Here is a 22173-nt window from a genome sequence, read left to right on the forward strand (position 1 = left end):
CATTAGCATTAGTTATGGCAGTGTTGCAGGGAAAACAAAGTGTGTTTTTGCCATTTCAGTTTAAAATAAATAAAAACATAGTAAAAGGATATGTTTTACCAAAACCATCTTAGGTTAATGCTTGGAAAGTGAATGATTCACATGGTGCACTGCAGGACACAGGGGAAGCATAAAGCCTTTCATTCCAGGCATCAGCAGTTTGCTTTCATTTGTGCTCCATCATTACATATCTAGATCTTTAAAAACTTTGGATTTTGAACACCTGAAGCATTAAATACTGTATTGAGAGAAGCTTCACATGCCTTTAAAGCAGATGTTTCACGGTAGAAGTAGAATAAAGTGGGTTTCTGCACAAAACTTACATCTTTGTAAATGAAATAACATGAACTTTTTAATTCCTTGATTGGTTTAAAGGTGTGACTGTATATCATCATTACGTCTTACTTCATTTGGAGGGTATTTGGCTATCAAATACATAGAAATCCAACCTTTCTAATTTTATAAATTTGAAATTACATGTTTGGGGGCTACATATTATGTCATAATCTGTAATAGTAAATAACTTATTTGCTAAAGAAAGCAGAGAAATCAATCAATACAATTCAAATTCAATTCCATGTGATTATGAAGTGGCTTAAAAGTGACTCAGAAACCAACTGGCTTTACAAAGTCAACATTAGATGTATTCTAAACCACAAGTGTGCATAAGTCTATGACAACATCTTCCAGCAATTTATAATTTCCCTCAGCTCATGCATTACATCAGCTCTAAGATATTCCTATATGAGTTTAAACTTTAACTAATGAGCAGAAAGCGTTATTCACTTTCTCCAAATCACATATTTTCCCTCAAATCCCAAATGCCAGATATTCTGAATGACAAAAATATTTTTCAGTCAAAGCGAATATATTAAAATCAGAGCTACTGTGGCTTCAGCTTCCCACAGTACCTTCAGCTCAAAACCCTTCCTTTTTGATTGAGATTTGAACACGAAGAATATACAGGTTGAGGTTAAACCTTCAATAGGGTCCCTGATCAATAGAATGAATAGCCATGTAACTCATGAAAAAAATGTGAAGTACTGAGGGGTACTAAGAACTATAACTGTTGTTGATATTTAAGATTCTTCTGCCTGAAATGAGACAGAGAACCAAACGTAACACAAATATCCAATTCCTTACTTTAGTGCTATAATCATTAGGCTATTCTTTAAGAAGGATAACTTTATACAATCACCAGTTATAGCTTAAACGCAGCTTTGGCAGCTCCTCCTGAATGAATTCCTTTCTCAAATGTTTAAATATCCCTTTCTCTAGATAGTTAACATAAGATCTTGAATTCTACCCAGATACCTGCAGGTTACATCTTTTTGTGTCTCTACTTGAATGTATGTATTCATATGTATAGCCATATCCCTCATCTAAATATGAACAAGAATTTATTCAAACTATTCTTCTGAAGAACTGCTTTCACACATTCACACAGCTAGCTTGCTCTGAACTTGATATATAATGGGTACTTGATGCAACAAACCCAGTGATATTCCTGTTCACTTTTAGTTGAATACTCAAAGAAATAGATAAGTTTTAAATCACATTCATGAAGGCAGCAATTTATTTATCTCAAACTTTCACTTAACTGACTGTCCCCAGGCTTCTATCCTGTTTTCAGAAGGTGGCCGTCGCCTTTCCCACAGCAGTCACACTATATTCATAAGAGTGTAAGTCCCATGCTTGTTTCCTTGTGTTTTCATGATTATTATATTGAGTTCTGAGTTTAAACAAGCTCCAGGACACACTGAACACATTTTTCATGGGTTCTTTCCAAAATTAGTGACTAGCATGATCCAATGCCCTTGTAAAAGCTTGTATTCCCCAAAACGATTCTGCATACCTCTGTTCCTTTACTGAATCCAAATGCCCTTCATAAAAATAAAAGTTTCTAAAATTTCTTTTTGTTATAAAAAGAATTTCAGGTATATTATCAAAACTATGAATAATATTTAGCAAATAATAGCATAGACTATCTAATAGATTAGCATTAGTGATTTACATTCAACAGTTAGAGGATCTGATTGTATTCTGCCCAACAAACTCTAGAAGTATCCATAAGAGTCCCTTTAACTTAGTTGCTTGATTCCCCTTCTGATAGCAAAGAATCTCTTTGGTATACTCTGAGGGTTTTTTGCAATTTTCCAAATTCAAGTCTATAGAAACTTAGTTCCATTCTTAACATTTAAAGAAACAGCTGGCTATACAGACAGGCAAAAAAAGCAAGTGAGCAACATGACACTAGTATCTGTCAAGTTGCCTTATTTTTAATAGCATTTTTCACATTTCTTCTTCAGTGTGTGAGCTGTTTAGGTTAAAAGCACTTTTTGGACAACATTTTTGCCTGTTTCTTAGTTAAAACTTGCTATAACACTTTTTAAACTTGATAAATAATGCATAGCAAAGCAAGCTTATGGTGGGTGAATATTAATAGCAGGAATTAGAGCACAGAAACTAATCTATAGTCAGAGAACACTAAAGCACAGAGTACTAAAGTGACATAAGTAGGCTAATTGGACGCTTCTTACAGGAACTGCTTTTCTGCAAACATTAGATTCACCTGACAGGGATTTACTTGATGACTCTTGGCATGAGAAAGAAAGAAAATGCTTCTCTTTTGTGTCAAAGTAACAGATCTGTGTCTTGACATCAAGGGGAATTAAAAAAAAAAAAGATGCACCTAGTACCTTAATGGTATATTATTTTTCTTCCTCATTTATTTCAAGAATCAAAATAATTCTTCTTACTCTCCTCACAATACTTTTCCCATCCTTGACAAAGACAACTCAGATTGTCAGAATAAGATAGCATTTAAGAAAATAACTATAGAAGTTTCTCCCAACTATTTTGCTTTACAGTATCTTGATCAATGTCTGCACATGCTCTAGATGTCCTAGTTCAAGAACACTATAGCTACCCTCCTGCTCACAAAGGCTGGAATCAGCTTTTGACTTTATTTTTATTTTTGACTTTTATTTTTATTAATTTATTTTTTTAAGAAGTTGATAGCCATATGTCTTTCTCAGCCCAAGGCACTATAGAAGTGTAGATCAGTGCTAGTTTGTAGTCCAGTTTACAAATACTTATCACAATCTGAGTGCCTCTCTTGCCTGTGAGTGGTAACCTGGGTAGAGCACTCAAATCCCACCCAGTGAGACAGAGAGAAAATAAAAGCAGCAAGAGCTGACAGTCTACCCAGAGTATTTTCTAACCAAAGGTGGGAAATGCCTTCATCACATTTGACAGCAACCTGTCCAAAGGATGACCCGCTCAGCCTGATCAAAGTCCAGAACCAAGGTGAGTGAGCAGAAAAACTTTGAGGGAAGACTTGAGTAATGAAATGTCATCATAAGAAAGTGCCAGCAGTAAGCCCATAGTGCACTACAGCTCTGTCAAACTTAAAATCCATTAATTGTATCTTCAGTAGAACTCATAACTAACATGACTGTCAACTGCATGAAATCCAGCAAATTATAGTATTATATCTAATAGCTTCAAACCACCAACTCTTAATCTTATACATAACTATAACCTCTATAGCATTCAAGGCTGTTCTGTTGCCAACAGCTGTTATAGAGGGAATCGAGAGTGTGTAAGCCATGTTTACATTACTGGTACTTGTGGAGGCTTCCCTTTTAAAAGCCGAAGGTAAAATAGGAAAGCAAGGTTGAGGCACAGAGCCACTTCAGACTAGATTTATGAACAAAGCAGCTGTGCTGGCAAGTGTGTTCATTTACTGAAAACCTCTGGATAAAGAAGCTTGAGATTCAGTTACTTACACCTAGACTTCTACCACTCTTCTAGATGACAAAAGGTTTCTGAAACTCTCCACAAATTTACTTTTGTCCCTTCTGGAGCAGCAGTCCTTCTGGTCAGGCAGGATACCCTTGGTACCTCCCAGTATATGCCTGAGATCAAGCTGTTTCACTGGTATAAAGTCAAGGCACAAACTCAGAGTATCAGAGAGCTGGCTAAAAATATTACCCTAGTTTACACCACTTTCTAGCAAGATATACATAATTACACTTGTGTGACCTGCTGTTATCAATAGAGCTCTCAATTAAGTGAATATAAGGTCAAATAAAGCTGGATAACTTTCAGTAGCATTAGGGGAATCTAAATAGAATTAACACTGCAGATGTATTATCCAGACCAGTTCTGTAAAACTGATTGCTAAACCTGTTAGAATAGAAGTCTTTTGACAGGCCTTTACCACAGGGAAGCTATATGTAAAGTAAATAAAACCTGTACAAATACATTAAATGCATTATTACATAGATAATGAATAGCTACCTCATTGTTCTTGCATGCATCGATACAGATTGTGATACATTGTCTAACCATCCTTTCAAAAGCACATCTTACTTAAGTGGTACATGAACAGTATTGCATTTCAAAAGACTAAAGAATGAGTCTCACCTTGTATAAACACATGCATCAGAATTGTCTTATACGTAACAGAAGTTAATCCCAGAATTTTCTATGGAAATATATGTATTGATTTCTGAATTCATAGTTTCATACTTTGCTATGCTAATGTTTGCATTGTGAAAACAAACTAGAAATCTAAATATGTTTGTATATTTATGTGTGCTTTAAACAGCACACAATTTGTTCTACATCTGACAAAGCACACTGATTTATACACCTGTATAATACACAACCATACCTAAAGTTTGGCATGCACGTAGTTCATTAGCTTACAGGTGATTATTAAGAAAACAAATTTGAAATCTTGTAAACTTGCCCATTCATTTGATTTTTGGTGAATATATATCCATATATAACAGAAAACTAAGTCTTTCCATCTGTAGCCAAGAACAGATTTTCTTTGATTGTAATTGTTAGACCTCAAGTAGCACGTACAGTCTCTTGATACATACGTGCATATTTATACTATATCAATGGTTTCACAAGAAGAATTACTTAAAAGATAAATACTTCATTATTATAACTTCAAACTAATCAATATGAAATTAGCTTATGCCAGAACAAAGCTAGTAGAGTGGAAGGAGGTGCCTGCTCTATAGACAGTAGGTATGAAGGAGGAAATTTGGACAAGAGCCATTTGTTTTCTTTCTTCTGCTGCCTCCTTCCCTGTTATGGCTCTATGTGCAGTATTCAACTACAGGAACACCTCACTTCTATTTCTAGTGCAATTCCTACTGTCAAAAAAGGAGGATTCCCCAAAATACGCTTTAGTTCTATGCTATACTACTATTCCATGCTCTTTCTTCTACACAGCTACTAATCTTTTGGCATTATGGGGTGGTTTCATCTGTAAGAACAACTGTTGCATTTCAAAGGTCACCTGTTTCAAATGCTTAAGAGACAACCAGGCATGGGAAAAAAAATGCCCCACACTGAAACAAGTAACAGTAAATGCAGCTTGTGCACATCTACTTACCATTAGCTACTGGATGACGGGAGAACTCCAGACCAATCACTGCATTAACAAATAATTTTGGCTTTAACATTTGCAATTGCATTATTTTCTCACTAAAGATAAATCAAGTGAAGGACAGAAATAAGATGGAAACCAACAAGACGGAGCAAGAAGATGCTCCAAAAAGGTTTCTTTCTAGTAGGCATCTTAATTTCTGTACGATTCACTCCTGGGAAAGGATCATGTAGTAATTTTGGAAATATAAACTGAACTCAGAATATTCAGCATAACAAAGGGTGTTTTTTTTCTGGTGGTCTGCAGTAAGCATTTATAAAGCCAAGTATCACCATGAGAATTCCCCCATTTATTCAGAGGTGCCTTTGTCAAAGCCAGCAAGTTAACAGCCTTATTAACCATCATCTACTAGCTGGTTTGGTATGAGAGGATAATAGGTGAATTATTAAGAAGATACTGCCAGTGTATTCTATGAAGACTGCTTGCCCTCAAGGCTCTGCACACAAGTTACACTAGATTATCAGTAAAATCTGTATTCCTGTAAACATTTTTTCCGCTTTTCACCAGATCTAAGTAGAGACAGAACTGGAGAAAAAAAATATCACTCCATCATGCTCCAAGCCTTGCCTGTGTGGCAATTTTACCACAATCAGCATGGACTTGAGAAACCCAGCATGCAGGAATTTTAAGAGCTCAAAACTGCTTGTCTGATGAAAAAGTAGATGAGGTGCTTAGGAAGATAATATTACCAACAGTGTGTCAACATTTCTGCTATTAATTCTCATCTTACCTTCTGAAAACATAGCTGAAGCAGCTTTTTACTGGACTGTGGATTTAAAAAAAAAAAAAAAAAAACAAAACCAAAAACCCGAAAAAGAAACCAACTCTCTCCATTCTCCCCTCCAAACTTCACTCTGTAGTGCACTGTTTTTTTATTATTATTATTTAATATTAAAAGTGCAATAAGAATGGATTGCTGAAGGCGATTTCTTCATGGAGACATCACTTTTAACGAACTTATACTTTACCCCACTGTAAAACTTTTGTAGTAGGGGCAGGATAACATTTCACTCTGGAGTAAATAAAAGTGGTAACACAGGTTCTTTCCTTGCCAGGCATGGGAAGGGTGGAATGATTTCTCCCTCCCTCTCTCCCCACACAATATGGTTGTGTTTTGCATACCTCCATGAATTTCTAAGGTATGGAAGTTTTCTTTTCACTATACAGTGAGATTGCCTTTGGTCAGAGTGAAGGATACAGAAAGTTGTAGAAGCTCTTTTTCTTACAAAAAAAAAAAAAAAAAAAAAAAAAAAAAGTATGTGGGACAACTATTTATGGATACAAATTTTAGGCAGAGGAAGGCTCTTTAGCTTTTTTTTCCCCCTCCTTTCTTCCTCCTTTTGTTCCTTACTCTGGAAAGCCACCTCTAGTCCAAAGCATACAAGACAATTGTGTGTTTTCTGCTTTGTTTCAGAGGGGCAATAGTGGAAAATAAGAAGAGAATAAAGCAAATAATGTGGAAACTTTTCACACATTTTATATATGGATGACATTCACGTGTGAAAACCAAAGGACAGGTTATTGTTCATTGTCAAGTTTCCAAGGAAACAGACTTTATTTCACTGCACAGTTCTGAGATACCATTCCCAAAGCTTTTTTTCCAAGCTACAGGAATGGGAACGGAGTGAACCTGCTGAATTCATAGATATTAACCACTGGAGTATAGTGAAATGAGTTACAGGATCTGTGGGGGAAAACAGAGGTCCAAAGCCTATAGGAAAAATAAAATTATTTCAGCAACAGAGAAAGCATGATTGTGGAATAAAGCCTGCTAAGGCTAGCAGGCAGTCCTATCAGTGTTGAATATGTCCAAACTCTATGTAGATCAAGAAACAAAAGAACTACTTGCTTGCATATTCTCAGGGACAGCTTTGTTAGTATCAGGTACCAGTGGAGAACACTGTTCATACTGCTGCATTGCCCAGTACCTCCCTGAAACCAAGTAGCTGAAATGTAATAAGCCCCTGCTCGAGGGCACGGGAGGTAAGAGCTTGACCCTGCAATAGTAGAATCAAGTTGTTTGTCTAAAATTTGTACACCCCCAAAATTCATGTCCTACTAGTGACGTTCTGAAATGAACTTGGGTGTTGAGAGAGAAACAGTTTCTAGTTCCTTATCAACACTTTATTTCCTGTTTAAAGTTTCAAATGATAAAGCAAATTGTTTATTTTATCAAATAGCTATAGTATACCAAACTATCAGTAAGCGCAGTGATATGGATGAACTATTGTTTTCTGGATTTAACATAATTAAGCCCCAAAAACCACAGGCAGCAAAGCCAATCTGCCTGTCAGGCTATTTGGCACACATTCTTATGCCACTGCACACACTGAACCACAATGTGTTTAGGTCAATCCAGAAAAGGTCCTAGGTTTGAAGGGTGAAACTAGGGCCGCTCAGCTGTCCAGTGGCAGTAATTTTGGTGGTACATGGTTGCCACTGAGACACCCCCCTTCCTCCCCAACTTTGAAGAGTCATTCGGATATCTCTGTATTAAAATTGTATCCCACATTTTGGGCACAGCTTCACACCTATTGCTGACCATGACATCATCTACTACTACAGTTCATCAACTGCCCCTGAGGTAAAGCACAGGATGATGCTGTTCCCTCACACCAAACTCCTATCCAGCTTGTCATAACAGACAGGTAGATGGGCCACTGGCAGCAGGCAGTTCCTTGCTATCTCTTGTTGGTTTAATTTTGCATTTTACTGGGTCCTGATTGTGACCCCACTTGAACATGAGTTAGTGACTCCATTTATGCTTCTGCAGATGAACAGTATTTTTTCCTGAATCTTTGTTATCCTCCTTTCCCCATTGTTAGAATATGTTAAATCCAGACTTTCAGGATGGCTGCTGTTTGAAAGAGCAATGAGAAAACATAGAATCGTAGAACAGTTTGGGTTGGAAGGGACCTTTAAAGATCATCTTGTCCAACCTCCCTGAAATGAGCGGGGACATCTTCAACTAGATCAGGTTGCTCAGAGCCAGAACTGACTGACAGATACAGGCTCCCACCAAGCACAAGTGGGTGTGCAGGGTTAACAGTCAAAAATGAAGTTAATTCTGATTACTGCATCCCCCAGAGATGGAGCAGTTGGAGGAAGGGCAGGAAAAGCAGCTGGCTATCCTAACTTTTTGGAGACATGGATTATCACTTGAACATTAATAACTGTTAAGACATTTCTGATGTCTGAATCTTACTAAGAGAACTTACTAGGATTCAGACTAGGACTCTAGTAAGATTCTAGATCTCATTATATAATCTTCTTGACCTAGCTATCAATGAAGTAATTTATGCTGTATGTAGCTGGTTATACAAATAAATAAAAATCTACTTCTCCAACAAAATTAAACTGTGTTATATTTCCTGATACAGTAATATGGAGAGCAAACAGTATCTGAAACATGGAATATATTTCATAAATTGAGATATTTCCCAGCACTCACCCAAGCGAGCTTTTACAATCTGAGAGTAGAGGAACATTTTAAGTGTTGGTTAAAATGATTTTTAGTCACTTATAGTTACAAGTAGGTGCTCTATACATCATATTGACAACTTAAATCTCCAAAGCATAAATGTCAAAGACCCTTGCCCTGCCTAAAAGCAACTTGCTGGGTAAAACCAGGGAATTTCAATTACGGATGAATGTGCAATTACTTTAAGGAAGAATAAAACCAAGCTCTCCATTAGGAATATATGAGCAGCTGTTTAAAAAAAAAAAAAAAAAAAAAAATACTGTCCGTTCATTCAATTAACTCCTAACCTTGAAGGCCACAGATCATTTCATTTGTCAGCACATCGATTAGGCAGTTCTACATTTTGAGAGCACTTCTATGCCATTAGTTTATTAGATCCAGCTAATTTGTTTGCCTAGAATTACATGAATACATTTGACACAGTAGCTAATTAAGAAAGTTAGAAGATTTGTATCAAACCCTTTCTATAACAGATTACTATTACCAAAACACTGAATCAGAGACAAAATATGTATCCTTTTTCAAGATATAACATACAACAATATTTTGAAACTAAAATTGTCGTTTCCTTGCTGCTATGAAATTACAGGATACAAGAAAACAATGTTCAGCAACAAAGAAATCCTAAATATAATCTCTCAAAATCATAAGTAATTTAATCTATTAAATACAAAACCCCTCCCTTCACTATTTTTAAATGTTTTTGAACTATATTTCCTCTCCAAACAGTAAAGCAATCTTCACATCTACTGGCTGGTGGAATGGGAATACACTAACCCTAACGAGATATTTTTACAGAGCCAGGTTTAGAGAATTTAAAAGATCACTATTTTTTTTTTTTAATCTAAATTGAATTGATAATGCAATATCTAAAGGATTTTTATTTACAGAAAATAAATTAGAAATGCTTCCTTATTTTCTCATGAGTTGTATAAAAGAGAGCATTCTCCTACCTTAGCCAAAGATGCTTGCTTCTGACTGACTGGAACAATTTTACTTGCATCCTAGTAAACTCTTGAGCAGTAATCCTGTTATGTGTCTACAGCAGTTTCATGGGGGTGGGACTTCTGTGCAATAATGAATTCACCAGGGAATCTTCCCTTTCAAAGAATGCTGCTGCAGACAAGGAAACCACTCTACATTTACTGTCACAAGCTTTTGGATGATTAGGTTAAGACACAAGGAGTAAGTATGTGTACATACATACAGTGATGTGGATTGAAATATTTCCTATATGCTAAAGCTTTTACAAATAGGCTGAAAGCTGCAGTATGATTTACAGGGAAAGTGTGTGCATGTATGTGTACATATATACACTTTACATATATCAAAAAGAAGAGTCACAAAAGGTAAATATGAGAAAATTGCTTATTTAGTCTATAAGGGTGTGGCAAAATAGCATGGCTGGGTCTATTAGTGATTCTAACCATTTAATCTAAGAAGCAGAAACTCAAAGTCAAGCATGACAATCCTTACCTAAAAAAAAAAAAAAAAAAAATTATTTAAGTGTTTCTTAATCCTACACGATAAGCTGCATAAAAAGCAGATGCACATCTGCCCCACTGGCAATCACTAATTTCCCCTGTATAGTGGCAGCACAGACCTAATGAAGAAGCTCTGTAATATCTTAACCCAATAATGTCAAAAATAGCTTCCTACAAGCTCTCTGACAAAGAGCGGTGATGTTTATAGCGATTATTATTAAGATTTATGAGCAAAAAAACCTTGGAGAGTATGTGTGGTCACTTAAAATAATAAACAACAAATATAAGATCAAATTGATGCGTCAGCTGAAAAAGAGACATCTCTGCCAAGTTTATGGCAGTGAATGTGACAAAGGGTGAAGAAGTGTCCCAGTATTCAACCAACCACTTTAGTGGAGCTGTAAGAAGGATAGTCATACAACCCCGTTACGAGACTAAGTGAGCATATCAACCTTTATTAAATCATCCAGCACTTCCCTTATCTCATTTACAGATGAAAAACAAAACAAAACAAAATTTATGTCTAGATCTAAAAACAATACAAAAGCAGCAAGTTAAAAATAGGACTTTGATACATTTTAGATATCCAGATTAAAAGCACTTCTCCCAAGCCTTAGCTAATGTCTAAATTAGGAAAACCTGTAAAGGAATCAACAAAACAAAAATAAATTGCCCTACATACCTCTAGATTTGCTTCTGTACATATTCATGGGTGTTCAGTTGATGGCACAGTTGAGAATTTTGCCAGCTAGTACTTTCAGAATGTGAAAATAGGCCAAAAAGTAGAGGTTCCTTTCCCTAAATCCTTCAAGTGAGCCCATTTGTCTGGCACTCTTACAGCTTTCTTGTTGGCTACCTCACAACAGGTACAAACAATCATACCTTTCTTCTCTATAAATTCCAGCATTCATCCAGGGTGTGGAAGACAAATTCAACTCACTTCCCTTCAAATGTAACCTGCATTTCCCAACCCCTTGCAAGCGCCCGAACCAGCAAGTCATGAAGTGGTCTGTGTGCTTACCACACCTTCTTTTGAAACTGTCCCAACAGGGATACAACACTCAATCTGAGTTACTTAAAAGACAAACCAAAAGAATAAACATCATCCTAGAAAGTTCAAATGTGAGCATAACCTGAATAGCCCGTAACGACCTTATCTAGAGTAGAATTTTGAGGATTTTATGTCAAGAGAAATGAAAAGAATTTACAGTTGCTTAACTCAAAGGGCAGAAGGTGAAGGAAGAGCAGAAAGTGAAGAGAATGATAATGTTCAACTGTGTCAAAAGCAAAACCAGATATGTTCCCCATCTTTATAGCAGATAGTATAATAAGCAATGAGTTTAAATTTCAGGAAGAAAGGTTTTCCAATGCATAACATGGATCTACTAGTAAAGAGGGAGACTCTGCAGTCTTGCAGCTTGCCTGGGAGGCCTTAAGAACAGGTTAAAGAAAAGTATCATAAATAATCTAGGAAAAGTTGATTTTGTATTGGCTGAGTGAGGTGATCTGTACATGTCTACACAAGGTTTTCAGTGCAAGTTCTGCATATTGAGCATGCAGAAGCGAAGCATGTTGCTGTCAGAAATACTTTTATCCAAAGGACAAGTATACATTTTTTTTTAACTTGTAAAAAAGTTTAAATACATGCTTGCTTCATTCATTCAAAAGCCTTTACCTTCTCTTTAGAACAACTAAAAGAACACAGGCTATTTTTCTAAATTAACCTTGTTCCTTTCTCAATTTGATACAGAAATTTGGAGCATTTAAGACTGCTTTTCATAGCTGTAAGAACAGAACCTATGTGTCAGGTGTACTAGACTTCTCAAGTACTTTGGTTCTGCCTTTTGTATGAAGTAATTGCACCCTCGTAGGCCTTAGAACTTAATTATTCTGACCTAACAGAATAATTTTACTTAAGACCTTCTTTCATTGATCTAATATACAGTTGAAATGCTATTTTACCTTCTGGCTTGTGCATTGCTTGTATTAAATTACTGTCTAACTAGTTTTCATCTACTTTAAAGATTACTTTGTGGAAAAGTGATGCCAGCCAGCAAAGGTGTGGCCTTTTAAGTAAATAAGGTACACGCAGCCCCCTCTGCTACTGTTAGATACCCAAACTTGCAATTACACTTCTGGTATTTGATAGCTGTTACCAGTCAGTAATGGCTACAAGTCCTCTATACAGCTATTCTTCAATCAAATTAAACTGTAGTGTTTTGTAAGTGGGAAGTGTCCTTTGATAAAGGAAATTAAATTCCATAAAATGCCATCTTTCTGCAAACACTGATTTGATTTACTGGTATTGTGCTGGAGAACTGTAACCAGTGTTTAGCAATACCTGCACATCATCAAACCGATTAATGCTTCAGTGAAAGACACAAAGCACTTTGGTTATTAGAAAGTGCATTTCATCTACAGGCTGTAAAGAGAGACTTCAGCTGTCAGAAACAAATCTGAGCAGAATCATAGTTCAGTGGCATTTAACATATAAATCTCACATCAGTGTTTTCTATTCTTTTGCCCTTCCAGTCAGAAAAGTTCAAGATGCATGTCTAGAAATTGTACAAGGTCTCTGATAATTTTCCGTACTTTTCCATGCTAAAGTGCAGATCACGTGGACAATGCGCATGGAGCTCCCATGGATTCTGCATTTTGATAAAATATTGATGATGTGTGGTGTCTATCACCTTCTGCTCTGGTGATGTATAGGCTTCTGTGTGGAGTCAGTTCTGATCAGCAGGAAAAGAGCAAAGCTCTCACTACCTCTCCAGGGTAAGAAGTATCACCACTAGTATTTGTCAGAAACCTACTTCAGATTTCCTTGTAACAGGGGCTGTAAAAGACAATTGGGGACAGCCCTCTGCAGAGCCATCTTGGAGTATCTAACTAAAGAGAACTGTACTTAAAGGTATTTTTGAGAAAGCCTATAAAAAAAATGCATCCTGTACCATAGCATAAATACCTTGAAAAAATACTTTCATTGCAGAGGTTTGGTTATACAGGATGCCTAGCTTAACTAATAAAGTCTGGAGAGGCTAGATTAAGACATTTATCATAAACATACTTCCCACAAAAACAATAATTTCAAAAGTCGTATAATTGTAGGGAAGAAGATAATGAAAAAAGTACAAGGTGGATCTATATACCACAAGTAGACTGGAACACATCAAATGGTATTATACTGGGAAACAGTTAATAAATACCCTGTGCATATTTGCTCCATTAAGGGGTTGCAATCTTTTGAAAAAAAATTTTTTTTTAAACTATATGGCTCTCTGCTGCTGTGATAAGCTTAACTTACAAAATAAAAGGCTGCAGTGAGAAAAAGTTCTATAAGCTACTACAGAGAAGACTAACAAAAGCTTATGCATTTTCCGGTTGACTTACATAACTGACTGTGTGTGATTATTAGTTAATACCAGCCTAAGGTTCTTAGAAACTTCAAGGAGAAGACCTGTTTTGCTTTCTACAGTTTTTCTGGAGGTGCATCACTGCACTAGCGTACAACTTAGCACGTTGAACAAACTGCTTTCCAAACTTTTACTGAGCACAAGATTTTTAAACCCAAGTGTTACAGTGTTTATGTCAATACAATTCTTAATACATTCCTGTTGCTAGGATAAGTTTGTTTACAGCTTGCGGATGAAGTAATTCTCATACATTTTTCTGAGGATCCCCTGTTTTTAAATTGACTAAATAGTTACATCTAACCTCCTTGCCCTTTATGCATGGGCAGTGCTTCCTGTCCTCGGATCATGTGCGGTACTTCAATGGCAGCATCAGTTCTTGCCAGCACCAAGAGCTTTGCACTAGCGTCCTATTTATACTGCAAGCAAAAATAATTATGTCTCTTCTCTTCTGAAAACTAGGCACTGAAATGGAAGCAACCCAATACACTTTAATGAGATTTCTTTTTACAAAGGAGTTTAGCCTTCTGTGTCATTACAGGAAATTCAAAACAGCTTTCCCTATGTTCAATTAAAAGGTGTAATATGGTTTAGCAGGTATTAAAATGAAGAGGACAGCTTTTCTTCTTTTAAGCATCAATTGCCTTGGAAATTTTCCTTTCTTACGAAAAGGAAAGCATGTTAGGTTTCAGACCGGTAGAGAAATAAGGGAAACACTGCTATATCTTAAGTACCACTAAGCAATAATGAATTAGATCAAATATTGAAAAGTGAAAATGTCTTCACTTATTCATTCTGAATCCTGCTGGCTAAGTTACCTATGTTATTTGCACAAAAGTGACATTTAGTTATACCAGATGTGTTTCCTCTGATTATGTAACTTAACATTTTAACACAGAGAACTGCTTCACTTCTCATGGCACTAAGGAGGACAACCATCATGCCCAAAACGCTGCTAAAGCATCCTCACTACCCTGTTCTACACAGTATATGCTGGTGAATAAGGTAGTAAAGGAAAAAATATAGGGGAATTCTAAATCTCGTGTTGATTTTTTTTTTTTTTTTTTTTTTAAGTTATTTCTTCATTAGGACATGAACCAGAACCCAGCTGAAAACTGCCAGGTTCACATAAGAAGAAATAATTTCTACATATTACTTTATTATGTAATTATTTTACACAAACCCCTCAATGTTATTAGAAAGAACAAACTTATTGCAGAATGTTTACAAGTCTGGATATTAAAACACTTAGTAGTGGAGACCCCAGCTCAAAAGATCTAGTTTGGATAGGTATCAGAAGCTAGGTTTCTTGTTTTTCCCTCATCAGTGCGGACCAGCACAGGCATTAAGAATTTTTGCAGGCAAGAGACACAATGTAGTAAGAACAATCTTGTCATAGCCAAAAATTGAGGTTTGGGAGGTTCAAGCTGGAATTTAGAAACAACTTGGTCTTTCAAGAGGGTGATGAAACACTGGAGCAAATTACCCAAGATCACTGCACAGTCTCCATTCTTGAAGTGTTCAAGACTGCTGGAAAAAAGAGCTCAATTTCAAGCAGCATGTTCAAAATTTTTTTTTATGCTTTTGCTGTCTGATCATTCTTTACTAAGAAGGTGAGAGAAGCTCCTAACTCAAATGGGTTTAAGATGTACATTTCAAAGATTATCCCTGCCCAGAGCGACCTATTGAGTTTGTCCAGCTGTTAGAGCACTTTTGTGGAGGAAAAAAGTGATTGTCCTCAGGCTATTGTTTTCCCAGTTTACATTTCCTAGGTGACCATCACTGGAAACCTAGGTAGACTGGCAAAGTTTTTAGACATACATCATGTTGCAGAATACAGATTGAAGTCCAGGTCATCTGTTGAGGTGAAACCTCACACAGGACTAGAAAGAGACTTCTGACATTTTATGGAGAGACAGAGAGCCTGAGATTAAAGTCAGGTGAGCCCATCATCCCAAAATCAAGCTCTGGTTTTCATATGCCTATAGGCAGTATAACTAAGGATGAAGAACTCTGTAATTATTGGATAAAATCATGACCCCATGATATTGAGGAGGGCTTTATCACTAATTTGAACAGGTCCAGGATTTCAGCCATCATGCTGTGTTAGAGTACTTGTTCTTAAAGAAACTCAAAAAACCCCCACCAAAACCCACAAGCAATCCCCATCCACCTGCACCTTCCCCCCCCAGAACACCCCCCACCCCAACTCTAACAAATAAAACAACCCTGAAACACAAGTAAATTGAATAATTAACTCATGGAATAAATCTAAACCCATGTCCACATGGCAGAAGTAAGAATGGACTAGAGTTTTGCTATCTTGTTTCAAAAACACTGGGAAGTGTTCCTCATAACTCTTGATAGTGCAGAAGTTATTGCATTTCTCATGAATAACTAAACAGATTATAAATACTTTCACTTTGATATTCATAGACTGATACCAAAATACTATAACATTCCCTGAGTTTCCTGTTTCCCATGACTTCCATCTGAAATCTTTCTTAGTGAACTTTGAGAAGGGGATTTTTTTTGCTCTCCTAGTTTCTGTGAAAATGAATGTAGCCAAAACCAGAATTAAGACCAATATTTAGAGACTATTTTGTTGTTCTTCCAATATTTTTTTTCTTTTCTTCCCATGCTTATTTGGGAATTATCTTTTTTCTTTTGTTCATATTCTGATGCACTTTTTTGCCTTGCTTAGAAGTCCAGGTTTTACCATCTTTGTGTAAAGGTCTTCAAATACTTGTAAATTATTATGACCCAGTTTATTTGCTTTTCGTTGTCATCTCTTCATCCATTATGATGATAAGTTTTGTTTTGAGTGCATTTTTTTTTTTTTAAATACATATAATATCTTGAAAACATTCATTTCGGTTATTCTGAGGGCTGGTGGAACCAACTGAATTAAGCCACAGAAGGTTAATACAGAACATTAAATCCTTAAAATTAGTTAAATGATACATTAAAACTTATTTTAATTAGTAAACCAATATTTTTCTAGTATGCTATATCAATCTTCCAAATAACAGTAAAATAAGAAGATAAAAAAATTTACACAATGTGCAGACAATGCTAAGACTAACAAAGTTGTAACAGATGATGGTGTGGGTTTTTTTGTTCTTGTTTTTGGTTTTTTTTGTTTGTTTGTTTGTTTTATTTTTTAATTTATTTATTTTTAAATACACATGTGTGGACCTTATCTAAGAGGCAACATGTAAAGAAGTAGACTGGAAACAGAACCAGGGATCACAGAGTAACTGAATGGGGTTGTTCAGTATAATGACCATAGTGAAAGCAGACTTTTCAGAAGTATGACTTGCTGGCATGGCACTCTGCAGAAACAAATTCACCTTTAGATTTTATCTGAGTCTTGGAAACAGCTTGAATGACTTGCATAAGCAGCCAGCAGTTTGGATTACTAGCTGCTTACAAGTGGCACTCACTGGAGATGGTACTGGGCTTAGAAGTGTTTTTGTCATAAAACTAGAAAAGGCAGAAGGTGCACTTTCATCAAGTTCAGTGTGGGGAGGTTGTTGATACATGGGAGGAGAGCAAAGTTGCTGCTTAGAGGGACATAAGCACAGTGGAATACCAGACCAACAGCAACATCACAAGATAGACAAATGAGGAGCCTGGCCCCTGGCAAAGAGCAACCCCATGCATTGCAACGTAAAGGCCAGGCACAGACTGATCTGGTATTCAAAGAGAACCCAACAATCCTGGCAGAAAGCAAGCTGAACAAGAATCAGTAGCGAGGTTTTGCTGCAATGATGACTGTGTGCTTACTGGGCTGCAAAGAGCGAGCACTGCAATGGACCAAGGGAATGGGTTATTCCTCTCCACATGGCACTGGTGAGGCTGCATCTGAAAGGCACTCTGATGGTTTTTGGCCTGCCCATAGGAGAAATAGTTTCTCAGTAGAAATACTGGCAAACAGGAGAGTCCTGTGATGGGTCACCAAGATGGGAATTGGAGCATATGATGTATGAAGAGAGGCTGAGGGAACTGAGCTTGTTTAGATTAGAAAAGAGATGGCTAAGGAGAAACTGGTTACAGTCTATCTAAGAGGACAGAGGAGATTGCAAGACTCTGCTCAGACAAGTAGAGCAAAAGGCTGAGGTGACAGTCATGAGTAGCAGCAAGAGAAATTATGTTGGATATAAAGAAAAAACATCTAAATAATGAAAGCAGTTAAGCATGGAAGCAAGGGTCCAGGGAACCTGTGGATTCTCCATCCCTGAAGATTTGCAAGACAAGTGGAAAAACCTCATCTACCTTTAAAATTAGCCTTTCTTTGAGAAGGAGCTTGTAGTTGATATCTCCGGAAGTAATTTCCAACATAACTTTTCCTAAGATTCCAAGACCATACTTCAGAACTGCTTTACCACCACAGCACAGAGGACACTTAGGGTTTCACTGAAGTGGACAAGTTTCCCCCCTGCTCCATGTTGCTAATACAACCATAGAAGATTCACAAAAAAAATGGTGTCATGTTTACCACTTGATTTATTAGCAAACATCATCTGTGTTAGACCCAAAGTGCAACCTAAATACTGTGGCTGTGCCAATGAACACTGCTTCTAGGTACATAACCTACATTAAGGAGGCCTGTCTCCATAACTTCAACCACATGTTCAAAAGCTGTCTTACAGTTTTTGCAAAATAAGTTTTCACTACATACTCTCCTGTCTACTATGTTAAGGGGTAGAACGTATGCCAAAATAACAGGAGTGAATAGGTTGAAGTTTTTCAGGAAGAGTAACTACCTTTAAAATAAGTTTAGCATAGATTAAGGAGAGTTATAGATCACTCGACAATTGCTTCTGCAGAGCATTCATTATTTCTTAGAAGCATGCCAAGATAGTGTTCTTAATGGCACCTGATGCAAGACTGGAAAAAACCCTATCCTGTTGATAGAACCAGTGAGCAGAGAAAAGTATCCTTAAGATTCATATCTATTTTGAAGTGTGTGTGGTAGAACAAAAAAATTCCAGTAATTACTTAAAAATAAAGGTGAGGTTTAGGAAAAAACATGGTATTGGTTGACATGGGCAGATCATTCCCAGCAGCTTCTGTGGTAAAAATGGAATAACACTCCCTTCTGGAGAAGGGAGGGATGATTGAAAAATGATTGAAATAGACACTGTACAGAAGTTTTGAAGATGCAAAATACTTTGTTAAGCTATCACAACACCAAATTTTCCTTTTAAGGTATTGACATCAAAGCTATATAGGGGTTCAAGGCTAGCATTGGTATAACTATTTTGAAAATAACATATGGTCGGTAGAATTTACAATTTACCCTTACAAGAAAAAAAAAAAAAAAAGACTGGGACCTAATTTATTCACTACATAGATTATAAGACTGAAGATCAAGCCTTAAAATTTCTTCACACAACACAGACTCTCACTAGTCAAGACAGAACATGTCAATGGGTTTTCGTCACATTTTCTTTTAAAGTTAAAACAAACAAATATTCCAGAAGGCAGTTACCTCAATAAGTAGTAAGAGACCATATTACTCTGATAAAGACATGTGACAAGCTATCACCTCTCTCTCTAATTTTGGGGGAGGGAAAAATGGCAGAAGTTTATAATACATTTAGGTCTAATCTCAGCAAAAATTTTTATTTATTTTTGAACTAAAATATCAACTTGGCCTTTCTGAGAAAAAAAAAAAAATGTGGAGGGCAGGGAATACACCCACAAAGAGAAAAGTTACATGATGAAAGTTTGTATTTCAAACAAGAACTACATTAAACAGAACATTCATTTATTGTTTTTATTTTCCTCTACTATCCCCTCCACACCCAATTCCTTGCAGGCATGGGAATTTTATTTTGTTATTTATTGTTTCAAAATTATGTCCTTGGCCTTTTTTTTTTTTGTAATAGAGTTGATCTGAAATCAATATTACCTTTTGGTTTTTATACCAAAGTCCTGAAATCTCACAATTATGGGAGCACAGCACTAAGGGGAAATTATCAAACCCTGAAGTTCAAACCATTAATCTACATAAATCCACTGCCAGGGAAGCTGTGGCGAGAGGCCGAAGAGAGGCTCTGTGCCTCCGTGCGGAGGGATACGAAAGATCCCGGCAGATTGCTCCAGTGCCAGAGCTGCAAAGTGCATGTGTTCTGCCTGATGCGCGAGTAGCACCTCGCAGAAAGGAATCATCACAGGGTTTCTTCCTTTGATATTCACAGCCAACTTTATCTATGGGGAGAAATAATCAGAGTTATAATGGGGTGCCAAAGTACAAGGCCATGATCCCACATTAGCTACAGCTTATCACAAATAGATACCCACATAGGACTCAGATGTTATCCATATTATTCTCGTTGTTGTTTAAATAGTTAAGTAAGGATTTCAATAAAAAAAGAACACCAAACCAAAGCTTAGATTTCTTTCATATGCTAAGAAACCAGGCTTGGGACTAGAAATAGCAGGTCTGGTGTTTTCTACCTCTCCCCCTCTGTCTCCCCTCCCTAATTATTTATTGACTCCAGAATTCAGTCATTTCACAACAGTGCACAGAAGCATCATTATCTATTTAATTTTTAAAAGGTACAATTTCAGGTGTCCTATGCTGAACTCCATGGTAATGTGACATCTTGTAACTTCAGAGCTTGCAAGACCAAGATAATAGATGAAGCAAGCAAGATAAAGAACATAAGTGGATGTGTAGAAAGAAGAGGAAACATTTTTTTATTTAGTGACAAGGACTGTAATAAGTTTTATTCTGCATGTATTTGGCCTGCATATTCTAATCATAATTTACTCAGAGATTTGTGTTGGAAATCCACTTCTGGACTTTGTCCATTCAGCTGCATTGTTACTTGCTCTGCTGTTTATTCCAAATTTATTTTCACATAGTTCTGTAGAGCGCTTCCTCTTCCCAAGGGATTTGTTCCTACCAGATGGTATTTACATGTCCACCTCATGCCTAGATTTCAGTAGTTTCTCCACAACTCTATTTTCAAGTGTCAGAAACAAAGTTTAAATATACCACCACACAGAGTTACATTCACGTTACAGGATTCTGAAGCAGAAGAGGAAAAGCGAAGTTACTACAGTTTTCAAAGAAGAAAAATGCACTGTGATGACATGCTGGAGTGGAGAGAAATTTTCTAATGTTTCGTATGTCCCTTGTGATGACACTTTCAGGTGTTTTTAGCTTCTATCGCAGGACATTGTATTCTATCTGTTCTTGCTAGAAAAGATGTTGCAGTCTAATCAGAATATACCTGCTGTGATCCCAGGACTAAAGAGGTCATCAAGCATATGATGTTTCTTTTGAGACCAAACACCTTGCCACAAGCCTGAAAGAATCTATATTTTTCTAAAGCTTTAGAAAAGTCACAACAGATTAGGAGAATACTAATTAGTGCTGTTAACAGGTCTTAAAGTTTAGGTTCCTTGCCAGCAAGATTTAAGGTAAATATTTTTAAGATAGCTATTCTGAGTCCTTCCAAGTATACAACTGCAACAAAAATGTAACCCTGGAGAAGGAGAGGAACTTGTTCAGAAGAGAAATGCAAAAAGCATTTTCAGCAATAATTTTTGAGAAGACTCAGCTGTTGGTATTTATTCGTTTTTTATTAGTCTTAAACCTTGTTATACATATCCTGCCAAATATCTATCTTGCATTACTTTCATGTAGCAGTTCAAGGATATAAATTTATAGCTACATTGGATATTAAAAACATGCATATTGGAGTGCAATTTAATAGGGCTCAGATCTTCAGGTCTTAGTAAAACGGAATATTCCAACATAAAATATGTTTATACTTTGTCTTGATGTTAGCACTTCTTTCATCCAATCAGCTTCCTTCTCAAGTGTCAGTCATGCAAGATACAAGAAGTAGCCTGTTTTACTCATATCTGTTAAATTCCAGTTGGATAGCGCTATTTTCCAGTGGAGTTTTAAATATATCTACCAGTATGTTATGAGAAGGCAATCAAAACATTAACCACTTTATCTTAAAGTTATTAAACACCTTGGAAAGTCACACAAGAGAATTGGAGAAAAAAAGTCATCTATACAAGCCTTAACAACAAGCAAACACACCGGGAAAAGCTCCAGCAGCATTAAAAAAAAAAAAAAAAAGAAAAGAAATTATGCCGAGACATTAAAATGCCCTCTTACAATGTTAAGACAAGGTTTAAGCATCAAACCAAGATGACTTTATCCTTATGCCCAGCCCTACTGTGGCTCCTTATCTGCATTTCCATAGAACAGCTTAAATCCTCCAGTCCTGTGTGTAATGGAAAACAAAAATG

The sequence above is a fragment of the Aquila chrysaetos genome, chromosome 1 (genome assembly GCF_900496995.4).
Source record: "Aquila chrysaetos chrysaetos chromosome 1, bAquChr1.4, whole genome shotgun sequence".
Classification (NCBI taxonomy): domain Eukaryota; kingdom Metazoa; phylum Chordata; class Aves; order Accipitriformes; family Accipitridae; genus Aquila; species Aquila chrysaetos.